Genomic DNA, 14,571 nt, shown 5'->3' with positions numbered 1-14,571 from the left:
TTTTGGTGAACTATCCCTTTAATGACAGCATGCACTCGAACTAGCAAGAGCCTCTCCCCGAGAGTCCCCCAAAAACTCAAAATAACTGCCTCATTTCCCATCAAATGAATCCCAGATTTGCTGAATTCCATCCCCTTAAAACTATCTGTCTGCCTGTCATAACACTGGTCAGAACCCAATTTTTTATGTGTTTATACCCTATTTTGATGACCATCCCATCGCTTAAAATACAGAGTCTGGGGTAAAACGAAACCCGAGTGCCCAACACGTCACACACAAAACTCTGAACCTTCAACCAAAATTCTTGGATCTTAACACACCCCAAAACATATGGGTTGTGTCTCCATCTTCTGATTGGCATTGCCAGCAAGTAGGTGTGTCTTTAAGACCAAGCCTATGCAATCAAGAGGGGGTCCAATAGAATCTTTGTAAAATCTTGAATTGTATAAGGCGCACTCTTGCATCTCTAGATACAGACTTGAAGTTTTTTAGAATCCTAGCCCACACCCCCTCCTCCAATACCAAATTTAAATCTTTCTCCCATAATCTCTTGAAAGAAGTTAAAGCTCCGTCCCCCAGACTCTGAATTAGCAGGGAGTAATACACTGATGCCTCTTGACCTTTTCCAAAAGCAGTAATCACCACTCCCAGAGTGTCTGCTGCTCTAGGGGGGTGTATGCTACTCCCAAAAATAGTACAGAGCATATGGCACAGCTGTAAATACCTAAAGAACTGAGATCTGGAGATCCCAAAATGTTGAACCAAATTTTCAAAGGATCACAACACTCCACTCTCATATAGGTCACCAAGCGTATTAACCTCCCTCACAATCCACTCTGACCAGCAGAAAGGGGACTTATTAATACATAATTTAGGGTTCAGCCATATGCTCGAGGCAACATTTAAATAAATGTCCAAATTAAACACTCTAGACACTTTTGTCCATACTGAGTACAAATGCAAGATAACGGGGTGTAATTTAACTTCTCCGGTTAGTTTGATAGAAAGGCTTTGCAATGGTGAAATAGGGGCAAGAACTTCCTGTTCAATACAAAACCAGGGAGGGGCTCTCTCAGGTGGAAGAGACCAATGAGCCAAATGTCTGAGACTGAATGCATAATAATAAAACTAAATCTTGGGTAGGCTTAGCCCACCTTTGTCAATTGGCCTATGTAACTTATTGAAATGTAATCTGGGACGCTTACCATTCCAAATGAAGGACTTCGCTATGCTATCAAATTGCTTGAAATAAGAGAGGGAGACATCTACAGGGAGAGATTGTAGCAGGTAGTTGAATTTTGGAATACAATTAATTTTAATAACATTAACCTTCCCAATCATAGATAAATGTAATGAAGCCCACCTGCCCGAAAACCTTTTTATTAAGGGGTCAAAATTAACTCTAACTAAATCACACAAATTTGCTGGGATTACAATGACCAAATATTTAATGCCCTGTTTGGGCCACTGGAAGACGCCCAGCTGAAAAGCCGTCGCTGGGCAATACGCTGTCAGAGCCAAAGCTTCGGATTTAGACCAATTGACTCTGTATCCTGAGAACTTAGAAAAGGAATTAATAATTCTGTGGAGGCAAGGCATAGATCTAGTGGGGTCGGAGATGAATAATAAAATATAATCTGCGTTTCTGCAAATCATCTTCCTTTCTTATCACGGCTGCTAATGGTTACAGGGCAAGACAGAACAATAATGGGGAAAGAGGGCAACCCTGCCGAGTGCCTCTATCCAGAGTAAAATAATCTGAAATTAATCCATTTGTTTGTACCACTGCTACTGGGTGTCTATAAAGTAACTTAATCCATCCAATAAAAGTATTTCCAAACCCATATATTTCCAAAATCTTAAAAAGATAATCCATTCTACCATATCAAATGCCTTTTCAGCATCAAGTGAGATGGCAGCGACCGGAGTCTGATCATTCTCCACTGACCACATGATATTGATGAAACGCCTAATGTTATCAGAAGAGCTACGGCCCCGAATAAACCCCACCTGATCTATATGTACAAGAGATGTCATAACTTTAATCAGTTAGCCAGAATTTTTGACAATATTTTTACATCTAACTGGATCAGGGAAATTGGACGGTAAACATTTCTGTTTATTTTACATTATAACATTTATTTGTATCAATTTTTTAAACTAAACTTTCTGCTTATTTCCAGGTTTAAGATTTTCAACTTTTTTGAACTCTACCGAATATGTCATTTTAAAAATTATTATTATTTATTTTTATTTTTTTATTGAACTGTTGTATGTTAGGTTACTACACGTGTGGAGGTGATCTTTACTCTGAAGAGGCAGGTGGGCTTCTACATGATAGGTGTGTACGCTCCCACCTTGCTCATCGTTGTACTCTCCTGACTCTCCTTTTGGATCAATCCTGATGCCAGCGCTGCTCGTGTGCCTCTGGGTACTTTTTCCAATCACGAGTCCTGCCACAAGTATCAGCACCTCATCTCACCTCTCCATGAAAACCTGTACCCTCATAACTGACCCCGATTCCCCCTTTTCACCAATGTAACATCCAACAGTGAACTGAGTCTTTTTAATTCCACTGACTTCACAACAGTCCAGAAGGCTATGGATGATCACTTTTATCCCCTAAAGCATATGATGAAATCTATTGCTTCTTTTCATCAATTGTAATGCATGTCCAGGACATTTCCATCATGATATTTCCTCAGCCTCGCCTGTAGCCTAAAGGCATTCTTTCAGTATGTGAACTGCAGAAGTCAGTGAGAGAAGATTATATGAGATACTATGTGAGATGCCGTGAAACGTGACAATTGGGTTTCTTAAGCTTCCCAATTATACGCTGATATTGTTGAGATAGGCATGCACCTTGTCAGTGCTGTTTTCATGGAACACAATGATTGCTGGTTCACTGGGTGCCATCTCATGGGTCGGAACTACATTACAAAATATCTGAAAAGCCACTGCAGTTATTTTGTTACAATGGAATTTTTCTGCGATTCCATTGGTGACACCGACACCACCATTTTTCTGCCCACGTTGTTTTCTGTCCTCTGTCACTGTCGCAGTATAAAGAGATACAGTGCCTATGGTTACATCAGGCATCATCAAATGCCATGGTCTCAGACTCATGCCATTTCAGGTCAGTCATTTAAAGCAGTTTTTAAGTGCTTATTTTGGTTTGTGTGCGTATGTGTGTGTGTGTATGTGATTTGAAATTATTGCTCATAATAACCAGGAAATCTCAAATAGTATTTTGCTGTGTCTTTTAAAGACTAAATATAAACAGAGATTAAATAGATACTTCACCCAATAATTACAATTTAGTCATCATTTACTCTTTACCCTTCATATTGTTCCAAATCAAAATGCCTTTCTTCTGTGAAACACCAAAGTAGAGGTTTTTTTCCTTTTTGTGTTCCAAAAAGGAAAGAAAGAAAGTCATACAGGTTCCAGAAGACATGATGGTGAGGAAATGATGACAGAATTTGTTTTCTTGGCTGAAATAATTACAAATACATTTAAAAAACTTTAATTAAAAACAAAGCAAACTGATCATGATGGATGGTATTTTATTTATTACTGTTCAAATACTGTTATGCTCATTTATCATCTTTGGAAACAGTGTTTCAGATCAGTGTTTAAGCTTATCTCTACTCAGCCATTTAATCTAATGAGCTCTCTCGCTCTCTCTCTCTCTCTCTGCAGGGATCCTGTCAGTGCTCTCTCTCTCTCTTCTGAGTGCACCTCTCTGGCCACTGAACTGCCTAAAGTCTCCTATGTAAAGGCCATCGACATCTGGCTGATTGCCTGCCTGCTCTTTGGCTTTGCCTCTCTTGTCGAATATGCCGTGGTTCAGATGATGCTAAACAGCCCTAAACTCCTGGAGGTGGAGAGGGCAAAGATTACCAGCAAGGAGAAGGCGGAGGGAAAGACCCCTGCCATGAACACCATCAATGGCATGGGAAGCACCCCGATACATGTCAGTTCACTCCAGGTCAGGCACAACATGCTAACTGTGTTTTTAAATCCAGCATGATTCTTGAGAATTAAGTGAATCAAAGATGTCTAAATAGATTTGGATAGATATAAAATTATTTTGTTTGATTTTGGGAACGAAGCATAGTATTCTTTAAAGATGGTTTTATTTAGTACATGAATATGATAATCATTCATTCAATTAAAATACCATAATATTACATCTGATACCATCACTTTACCATGGTACCGCAACAGTAGATTTAAGTATGGTCATTTTCATTTATTTTCAGCACTTATTTTATTTTTATTATTTTATCTAATTAATACATTTACAGATTCTTAAATATAAAATACAGTCTTGACACAATCTAGATACACTCATTCTAACAATGTGATTTCTTTTGATTACATAGTATGTATAGATAGACAATTTAAAGAAATGCATCAGATAAGGATAGATACATATTATGTTTAAATGGGAGATGTTATTCTTACACAATAGATCATAGTTTTTATTCAGTTTTATTGCATTGTTCAGCTGTATTGTCTTCTCTGTAGTTATGTAATCTAAAACCATGCACTGCAAAAGTGTAGGTGTGATGATACGTAATACATAGTTCTTCAGGTTGTTTAGAAAACAGAAAGCTTTACAGCAACAATTGGAAGTGGTGCTTGGTGGCAGGGATAGTCTGACAGACAGGATAAATGGGCTGAATAATGTGTTCTGCTGAAGTCTATTATAAGCTTTAAATTGGCCCCAGAGGGAGGCATAAGGATGCAGTGGATTTTCAAGCACTGTCACACAGTTGCTCTCAGATTGGACCATCGACAGCTTCCAGAAGAACATCTGAACCTAAATTAGACCACATTTTCTTTGCACAACCCCTGACAGTTACTGACCCCAAGAAAACCTCATTCATTGCATTGATTTGGAGCAGTTTGGAAGTGTCCTGAGGCACAGTCTGTTTTGATTTATTTCTTATTTAAAAATTAAGTTATTGAAGTGCTCATCCCTTTTTTTAATAGACAATAGGCTTTATTTCTGTCACAGCTATAAACCCTGATTTGCCTCTTGTTAGTAGGTTGGGTAGTTGACGCCTAACATGTCCATGGACTTTTTTTTTTAATCAACATTGAGATTTTAGTTTAAAACGTATAGATGTAAAGTGTATATCTTAGGCCCTGTAGCTGGTCAACAGTTCTTTTAAGTTTTGATTTTAAATGGTCCTTAAAAAATTTAAAAAGAACAAATATTTCACGTAGTCTACTCAATTAATATAAGGTCATAAGAGCTGCATATATAATATTTATTCAAGAATTAAAAAAATGCTGTTGAAAATATTTGAGATGAAGTTTCTTAAATTATTTCATGTCATATGTGAAAGACGGTTTTGTTTATGTGTGCATGTGCACTCACACATATTAGTCAAGATGCCAAGCTGTTTGAAGATTTGTGTGTTGTGTGCCCATGGGGGAGTAGTGCGGTTCAGCCCTGTGTGGCTTCTGACCCATCCACACATATAGAACTAATGCAACAGACAGATCTGAGTTACACCATCAGACATCACCCTTCTCTGTTAGTCAGAGAGAAAGAGAGAGAAGCAATCCGACAGGGCAGTGTCAAATCAGTTGGCAACTAAAGTTGCAGAATGCTCTAACACTACTTTTCTATATGTAGATATTTGTGGGTGATTAAAACAACTGTTATACAAGTAGACAACCTTAGGAAGAGCTTTTGGCAACTTGCTGGGTAATGCATCATGTGTTTAGTCTTTTAATGCATTTCTTGGGTCTTAAGTGACCGGGGACCTAATTCTACCCCCTTTACTTCAGTTTTTGGAGTTATGCCCCCACCTTTATAGTATTTCTCAACCTTTCTCTTTATGAATAGTGTAACAATAAAAACAATTATAATTGTTTAACCTCATGCGTCCCCACGTACACATACGTAGACGTTGTATTTTGACTATTTTGATGCATAATTTAAATTCATTTAAACTGACTGATCTCAGTTCTGAAGACTCTGTGCTGTCTGTAAAGGGTTAAACTTTCGACGTACGGAGTCATGTGACAAAACAACATGGCGCCGAACACAGCAGAGTAACGGCAACAAAACTACATCTGTAAGAAACCTATTAACGTTTTTACATTGAAACCTGTTTGAGTCAAAGGAGTTGCTAGTTTCATACGATATGCCAATTTAAAAATTTGGGTGATTTATCGTGGAATGCCACACTGCTAAAGACAAACTACATGAAAAGAATCAAATCTGGAAAAATGTGGGAATAGTAAACTCCCACTTCAAGTTTGTCAGATGCATTAGAGAAAAAATGGACCCAAGTAACATAAAACCGTTAACGTCCACAAAAAGTGACGTACCTCAATTCAGCGGACATACACAGGGAACCGTGAAGTTCGACGGAAATTTACAGTAGAAATTCATCTGGTTGTGATGACTGATGGCAGTACTGCTTTGAGGGTCTTTTATATGTTAATGACTGGCAATTGTGAGTAAAAGGTGATAGGTGATGGCTGTGTTTTCAGAGCACAGAGGAAGGCAAATAACTGAATATTTGACTTATTGTAGGCTACAGCGAACTACATTACAGTAAAAAATGATGATTAAAAAAACAATTTATTATTATACTTTTTTTTTTTTTTGAAGTATGGGTACTAAAGAAATTGAATGAAATCTGTCCAATTAAAAAGAGTTACTGTACAGCACAGTAGTAAACGTCATGGTTACTTGCGTAACCTCCTTCCCTGATGGCGGGAACGAGACGTTGTGTCAATGTAGTGACACTAGGGGTCACTCTTGGGAGCCCTAGACACCTCTGGTCGAGTGGTATTTGCATGCCACTCCCCCGGACATACGGGTATAAAAGGAGCTGGTATGCAACCATTCATTCAGGTTTTATGCTGAGGAGCTGAGACAATGTCCGGCCATTTCAGCGGATAGTTCAACGTCGTGGCAGGAGGGACACAACGTCTCGTTCCCTCCATCAGGGAATGGAGGTCACGCAAGTAACCATGACGTTCCCTATCTGTCACTCACTCAACGTTGTGTTGATGTAGTGACACTAGGGGTCCCTATACAAAACGCCGCAACTGGCTGAACTGTGTTACGTGAACTGGCGGTGTGTGATGGGCAGACAACTGTGTGCCTCATAGCCAGTGCACCAGGCTGACACGTAACCTCCCCCAACATAGTTATGAGTGTCGTACGGCCCTTTGGGGACAAGTCGACTACCCAAAAGATAGAGACAGGCTAACCCAGTCGTGGTCTCTTTTCCCCTTCTTTTTTTCCACTCCCTAAAAAACAAGGGGGATTATCCGACTGGGCCGCCAGGTCTAGTCGGGGGGTGTCCCTCCGAAGGGGAGGACACTGTGGAAGTCTCATGGTAGATCCTACCCAATGGGGGAGGAGTTACTACAAACATGGAGACTGTGGCAGAGGGGGCTCTGCCCAAGGAAGACGCAGTTTGCCAACAAGGAAACTAATTAGCGGAAGATATACATCGCATGGGGTTACCTTACAGAGATTCGCCACATGCGGAGCACCTACCCCAGAACAGCGCTCTTAGTTAGCACGTGTACTGGGCCGGTAGCGAGTCTCTCCGAAAACTCGACTGCCACAGGACTCGGAGGAAGTCAACCAGGGAACATTTAATGGCACACGTCTTCAGCTCAGAGGAGGTGAAAGGTGCTATGTGCAAGCGATACACCCGGCCGGCTATCCCAGGATTATCCACTTGTACTGCGTGCCACTACCTGGGACGAAACCGGTTCCACCCGGAGGTTGTAGAACCTTGCAAAGGTGTTGGGTGTTGCCCAGCCCGCTGCTCTGCAAATGTCTGTTAGAGAGGCACCCCTGGCCAGGGCCCAGGAGGCCGCTACACCCCTGCTAGAATGGGCTCGTAGCCCTACCGGGGGCGGCACGTCCTGGGCGTGATATGCCATAGCTATGGCGTCAATGAGCCAGTGGGCGATCCTCTGCTTGGAGACAGCGCTTCCTTTCCGCTGTGCACCAAAGCAGACAAATAGCTGCTCAGAGATCCTAAAGCTCTGCGTGCGATCCAAATAGGTTCATAAAGTGCGCACCGGACACAGCAACAACAGGGCTGGGTCTGCCTCATCCTGGGGCAGCTCTCGCAGGTTCACCACCTGGTCCCTAAAAGGGGTCATGGGAACCTTGGGCACATAGCCCGGTCAGGGTCTCAAGATCACGTGAGAGTAGCCTGGACTGAGCTCCAGGCACGTTTCACTGACAGAGAACGCTTGCAGGTCTCCTACCCTCTTGATGGAAGTGAGCGCAGTCAGGAGGGCAGTCTTCAAGGAGAGTGCCTTAAGCTCAGCTGACTGCAAAGGCTCAAAGGGGGCTCTCTGTAGACCCTGAAGAACTACAGAGAGGTCCCATGAGGGAACGAGGCGCAGTCTGGAGGGGTTCAGACCTGGCGCCTCTCAGGAACCTGATGATCAGGTCATGCTTCCCTAAGGACTTACCATCCACTGTGTTGTGGTGTGCTGCTATAGCAGCAACGTACACCTTCAAGGTGGAAGGGGACAGCTGCCCTTCCAACCTCTCCTGCAGCAAGGAATGCACCGATCTGACTGCGCATCTCTGGGGGTCTTCCCGTTGGGAAGAACACCACTTAGTGAACAGACACCACTTAAAGGCATACAGGCGCCTCGTAGAGGGGGCCCTAGCCTGAGTGATCATGTCTACCACCACGGGTGGTAGACCGCTTAGGTCTTCCGTGTCCCGTCCAGGGGCCAGACATGGAGATTCCAGAGGTCTGGTCGCGGTTGCCAGATGGTGCCCCGTCCCTGAGAAAGAAGGTCCTTCCTCAGGGGAATTCGCCGGGGGGGGGGCTGTCGCGAGGAGCGTGTGGTCCAAGAACCACGTCTGGGTGGGCCAGTAGGGTGCTACCAGGATGACCTGCTCCTTGTCCTCCCTGACCTTGCACAGAGTCTGTGCAAGTAGGCTCACTGGGGGAAATGCATATTTGTGCAGGTCAGGGTGCCAGCTGTGTGCCAGTGCATCTATGCTGAGAGGTGCCTCGGTCAGGGGGTAACAGAGCGTAGAAATGAGAGGTCAGTCCAAGGGCTGAATAGACGGTGACAGACCGGCGTGATGTCCACGTGATGTGTCCCGCGGTGCCATGCCCATCTCGGGACTCGAGTCTGAAGCCAGTGCTGAAGCGGTCTCATATGCATCAACCCGAGTGGGGTGGCCACCGCTGAGGATGCCATATGCCCCAGGAGCCTCTGAAAGAGTTTCAGTGGAATCGCTATTTTCTGTTTGAACGCCTTCAAACAGGTCAGCACCGACTGTGCGCGCTCGTTCGTGAGGCACACTGTCAGTCCAACTCTAAACCAAGAAAATAGATGCTCTGAACCAAGAGGAGCTTGCTCTCTTCCCAGTTGACCCGAAGCCCTAATCGGCTGAGGTGCAAGAGCACCAAGTCCCTGTGTGCACACAACATGTCCTGAGAGTGAGCTAGGATTAGCCAGTCGTCGAGATAGTTGAGAATGCGAATGCCCACTTCCCTTAATGGGGCAAGAGCTGCCTCTGCGATCTTCGTGAAGACGCAAGGGGACAAGGACAGGCTGAAGGGAGGACCTTGTACTGATACGCCTGACCCTCAAGTGCAAACCGCAGGAATGGTCTGTGTCGAGGTAGAATCGAGACGTGAAAGTACGCGTCCTTCAGGTCTACCACCGTGAACCAATCTTGATGCCGGACACTCACCAAAATGAGTTGTTGAATCAGCATCTTGAACGGGAGTCTGTGTAAAGCCCGGCTCAGTACTCGCAGGTCTGAGATTGGCCGCAGTCCACCGCCTTTTTTTGCTACGATGAAGTAGGGGCTGTAAAACGTCCGTAGGAGGGTGGCGATCTCTGCGCGTAAGGTAGCAGCGTTTTCATCCTTAACCAAGGTGAAGTGGATACCGCTGAACCTGGGCAGACGCCTGGCGAACTGAATCGCGTAGCCGAGTCGGACGGTCCGGACCAGCCATCGCAACGGATTGGAAAGCGCAAGCCATGCATCCAAGTTCCGCACGAGGGGGACCAAAGGGACAACGTCGTCGGACGTACCGGCAGGTGGGGCCTCGTGGCGGGGCGGAGCTTGTGGTGCCACACCATGTCGTGGCTGTGTTGAGTTTAGGGACATTGAAGTAATTACCTGGCTCCTTGTGACCACCCCCGGAACAGCCTGGGATGGGGGTGGAACAAGCCTGTCCTTGTGACCCGTGGAGACTGTCACATCGGGGGCAGATTTGTGCCACAGCTGGGCGCTCAGGGGCTGAGAGACCGCAGCTGGAGCACCAAACCTGCTAAAATAGAGTGGTGGACAGTGGTCGTGATGACGGCCGTGCACACCGGATACATGATCCAGGGAACAAGGAAACCGCTCTTGCTGAACTCTTGGGTACTGCAGCGCAATTAAATGCAAAGGTAACAAAAGATTCTCCTCCCGGCCCTCGACCGGGGGATGGAGTGGTCTGCTTACCAGCTCCAGAGCAGTGGGTTTCATCGTCCCTGGGTCGTCCGTCTCAGGGGTGTTTTGAGGCCTTTCGCGGGTTCTTGGCGGCCGCGAGACGGGTGGCGTCTGCTTCCTGCGGTGGGCTCCACACCGGGGGCGGGCCGTAGGGGCGTGTTGCGGCGGAGCCGGTGCAGTCACCGCAGGTGGATGCCCTTGGCGACGAGTAGACGGGGTGCGGGATCTTGAGCCGCGCCGGGGCAGGATATGCCGGATAACCTCCGTCTGCTGCTTCACCGCTGAGAACTGCTGGGCAAAGTCCTCGGTGTCTCTGGACTGGCCAACTTGGGAAATGGGGGCAGCAAGGAACCGTGCCTTGTCGGCCTCTCCCATCTCGACCAGGTTGAGCCAAAGGCGGCGCTCCTGGACCACCAAGGTGGACATCGCCCACCCGAGAGACTGCGCCGTAACCTTCGATGCCTGGAGAGCGAGGTCGGTCGCCGAGCGCAGTTCCTGCATCAATCCCGGGGCGGAACTACCCTCGTGCAGTTCCTTTAATGCCTTGGTGGACTTACAGGAGAGCCATGGCATGTAGGGCAGAGGCGGCTTGTCCAACGTCACCGTAGGCCTTGGCCGTCAGAGACGACGTAAACATACAGGCCTTGGACGGGAGCTTTGGGCGCCCACGCCAGGTGGCAGCGCTCTGCGGGCATAGGTGCTTTATCCACCAGGGTGATTGCTGAATAGCCCTTGGCCGCCCCACCATCGAGGGTAGTGAGGGCGGGAAAGCTGAAAGATCGGGACCGGGCAGTAAAAAGTGCCTCCCATGACCTTGTCAGCTCTTCATGCAGTTCCGGGAAGAAAGGAACAGGGGTGGGGCGTGGCTTTGAGCGGCGCCGCGAGCCCAGGAACCAATCATCGAACCGCGAGGGTTCAGGGGAGAGCGGAGGGTTCCACTCTAGCTTTCTTACGCAGGTAAGCCGCAACTGCATCGTTGCCATGGACATGTTCTCGCAATGAGTACATGACCCATCCACGAATGCTGTCTCCGCGTGAGCAGTTCCCAGACACGAAAGACAGTGAACGTGACCGTCATAAGGCGAGAGATAACGAGCGCAACCAGGAATAACACACAAAGGAAAGGCATCTTTAAAGACGCATCTTTAAAAAGATGTTCCGTGTGTGCCACTCTTTTAGAGAAATATACTCTTATTTCTGCCGAAGCACCCAGGGGCAATCTCTGCAGTGCACCAGTGCAGAGGAGGGAGAAGCCGCTGAAATGCGCCGTCAGATCCAGCAGAGGTGAATGAACAGTCGTGGGAATTCAGCTCAGTGAGCATGACCGTTCGGCTCCGAAGAGAAAATCTGAATGAGTGGTTGCATACCAGCTACTTTTATACCCGTATGTCCGGGGGAGTGGCATGCAAATACCACTCACCAATTTTCATTGCCCTTTTATCAAAGACCAGAGGTGTCTCGGGCTCCCAGGAGTGACCCCTAGTGTCACTATATCGACACAACGTCGAGTGAGTGAAAGATAGGGAACTAAAATTAAGAAGTTAATAAAATAAGAAAAACAAAACAGAATTATGTATAAAAGTAGACAAATAGTTTCATTTAAAAAATCCAAAAATCCAAAGTCCCCCATGTGCCGCCAAAACAGCGCCAACCCTATTTTCTCACCACAATTGTACAGAGTGTTTATCTGAGTTACCGTAGACTTTGTCAGTTCAAACCTGTCTAGCCATTCTCTGTTGACCTCTCTCATCAACAAGGCATTTCCATCTGCAGAACTGCCACTCAATGGATGTTTTTTGTACGTGAAAATCCCAGGAGTTACAGAAACACTCAAACCAGCGTGTCTGGCACCAGCAATCATTCATGCGATTATCTAATTAGCCAATTGTGTAGCAGCAGTGCAGTGCATAAAATCATGCAGATATGGGTCAGGAGCTTCAGTTTATGTTCACATCAACCATCAGAATGCGGAAAAAATGTGATCTCAGTGATTTGAACCGTGGCATGACTGTTGTTGCCAGATGGACTGGTTTGAGTATTTCTGTAACTGCTGATCTCCTGGAATTTTCATGCACAACAGTCTCTAGAATTTACTCAGAATGGTGTCAAAAACAAAAAACATCCAGTGAGTGGCAGTTCTGCAGATGGAAATGCCAGACTGGTTCAAACTGACAAAGTCTACGGTAATTCAGAGAACCACTCTGTACAATTGTGGTGAGAAGAATAGCTCATGTGTTGTGTAGCTCCATATGTGTTCGGCAGCCAGTTGCATCTTGTAAAATGTTAGCGTGCAAGTAATGAAACGCTTTGATATATGAAAATATGTGAAATTATATGACATACAGTGTGAAAAATAAAACATAAAATTATAACAAAATATATTCTATTTTCTAATTGTCTTGAATATGCTTTGAAATTTGTACACTATCTGGGCATTTTGTAGATAGTTGTGATAGATATACTTGACTATACGTGATTGCAAAGGTCTCAAGGTATGTATGTTTCATGTAAGCGAAACACGTGTATTTATAGGTTAATTCATGCTGCCACTACTCATTGCTTACTCAGATATACACCTTGAAACTTTAGTTACTGGCGAGAAAAACTGATTATCTAAATCTTTGCATGGGTTTCTATGGTGGTTTCTAAGTAGATATTTGTGTCTACCCTTCACTAAAGTTGGTGTATTTAAATCATAAAAAAAAAAATTATAATAATAATAAAAATAGACTCAAAATTGTAGAAGAACTGCATACTGGGTTCATATAAAATATTGTGCAAATTAATCTTATTATTAAAGATATCTCTTGAAAAATATGGCCATTGATGTGTTAGTACTTGACTTGTCCTGTTCTATTCTGATGCAAGGTACTGTAGATATGTACTGTATCTTCACACCACTTATTTTCTTCTCCTGGTGTTCCATGCAACATTGGCTCTGTCCTGCTAAGGATTCAGGAGGAGCCCAGAATAACTGCCTATTCTTGTACTCTCTCGCCCAGCAGCTCGGAGTGTCAGGAGATTTGGAGAGGATGGGGAATGCTAGAAAAATAAGGTTTTGGTCAATTCTTGGTCATGTCTGATGGGTAAAACAATGCAGAAAGGCTCCAGCTGCAAACCATTGTTTGTTCATTTGCTCATTTTACAAATTAAAATACATAAGTGTTAAATCAATGTATCAGGAAACACCAGAAGTTTTTTAGGCTGTTTATGTGTCTCTATCATCATCTGTCTCTCTCTGTTTCTCTTTATCTCTCTCAGGTGACAGAGACAAGGTGCAAAAAGGTATGCACCTCCAAGTCAGATTTGCGCTCCAATGATTTCAGCATTGTTGGCTCTCTCCCACGGGATTTTGAACTCTCAAACTTTGACTGCTACGGCAAACCCATTGAAGTCGGCAGTGCTTTTGGCAAATCACACGCCAAGAGCAACAAGAAACCACCACCTCCTAAACCTGTCATCCCCTCAGCAGCCAAACGCATTGATCTGTATGCCCGTGCACTCTTCCCTTTCTCCTTCCTTTTCTTTAATGTCATTTACTGGTCTGTGTATTTGTGATTGTGGTAAAATGTTTATATTCTTCAACTAACCTTTCCCTCCTTCATCTTGGCTTTGTCCCTAAAATTTGTACTGTACCTCAGGCATTAAGTATTACAGTTTCATAACCACTGATGAACAGAGTACGGTTAGAAACTATGGGAAGAAGCACAGTATTGCCAAACAAAAGCAATTTTATTAAAGGAAAGAGGAAAAACATTGCTTGAAACATTGCTCAGTGAGATTTGTTTTTTTTTTTCAGCTATGATATTTAATTGATTCACAAAGCTAAAAGTGTAATTATTATCTTGCATGTGGAAATTTAATATATGGATATTAATTAATTATATTTAAAATATATAAAATATTATTTTTGATTTACAGATCAGCTGTTAAGATGGTGATACATTTGTACTGACAAACACTGCCTTAAGTCTTTTGAGGATGTTCCTACAACTAGCATTTCAGTTACAAGCAAGTGTACAAAGCAGAAAAAACCTAACATGTGCTTGTGAAAACAACCATAAATAAATGGCCAAATGGCTCAGCTGACCTCA

General features: G+C 44.4%; 1 pseudogene; it reads left to right on the top strand.

Moving 5' to 3' along the window:
* Positions 1-14,571, top strand: part of LOC127418216 (glycine receptor subunit beta-like) — a 35,750-nt pseudogene extending 21,179 nt beyond the window's left edge.

This window comes from Myxocyprinus asiaticus, chromosome 27, assembly GCF_019703515.2.
Source record: "Myxocyprinus asiaticus isolate MX2 ecotype Aquarium Trade chromosome 27, UBuf_Myxa_2, whole genome shotgun sequence".
Lineage (NCBI taxonomy): Eukaryota > Metazoa > Chordata > Actinopteri > Cypriniformes > Catostomidae > Myxocyprinus > Myxocyprinus asiaticus.
This window is presented reverse-complemented; position numbering and strand designations above follow the sequence as displayed.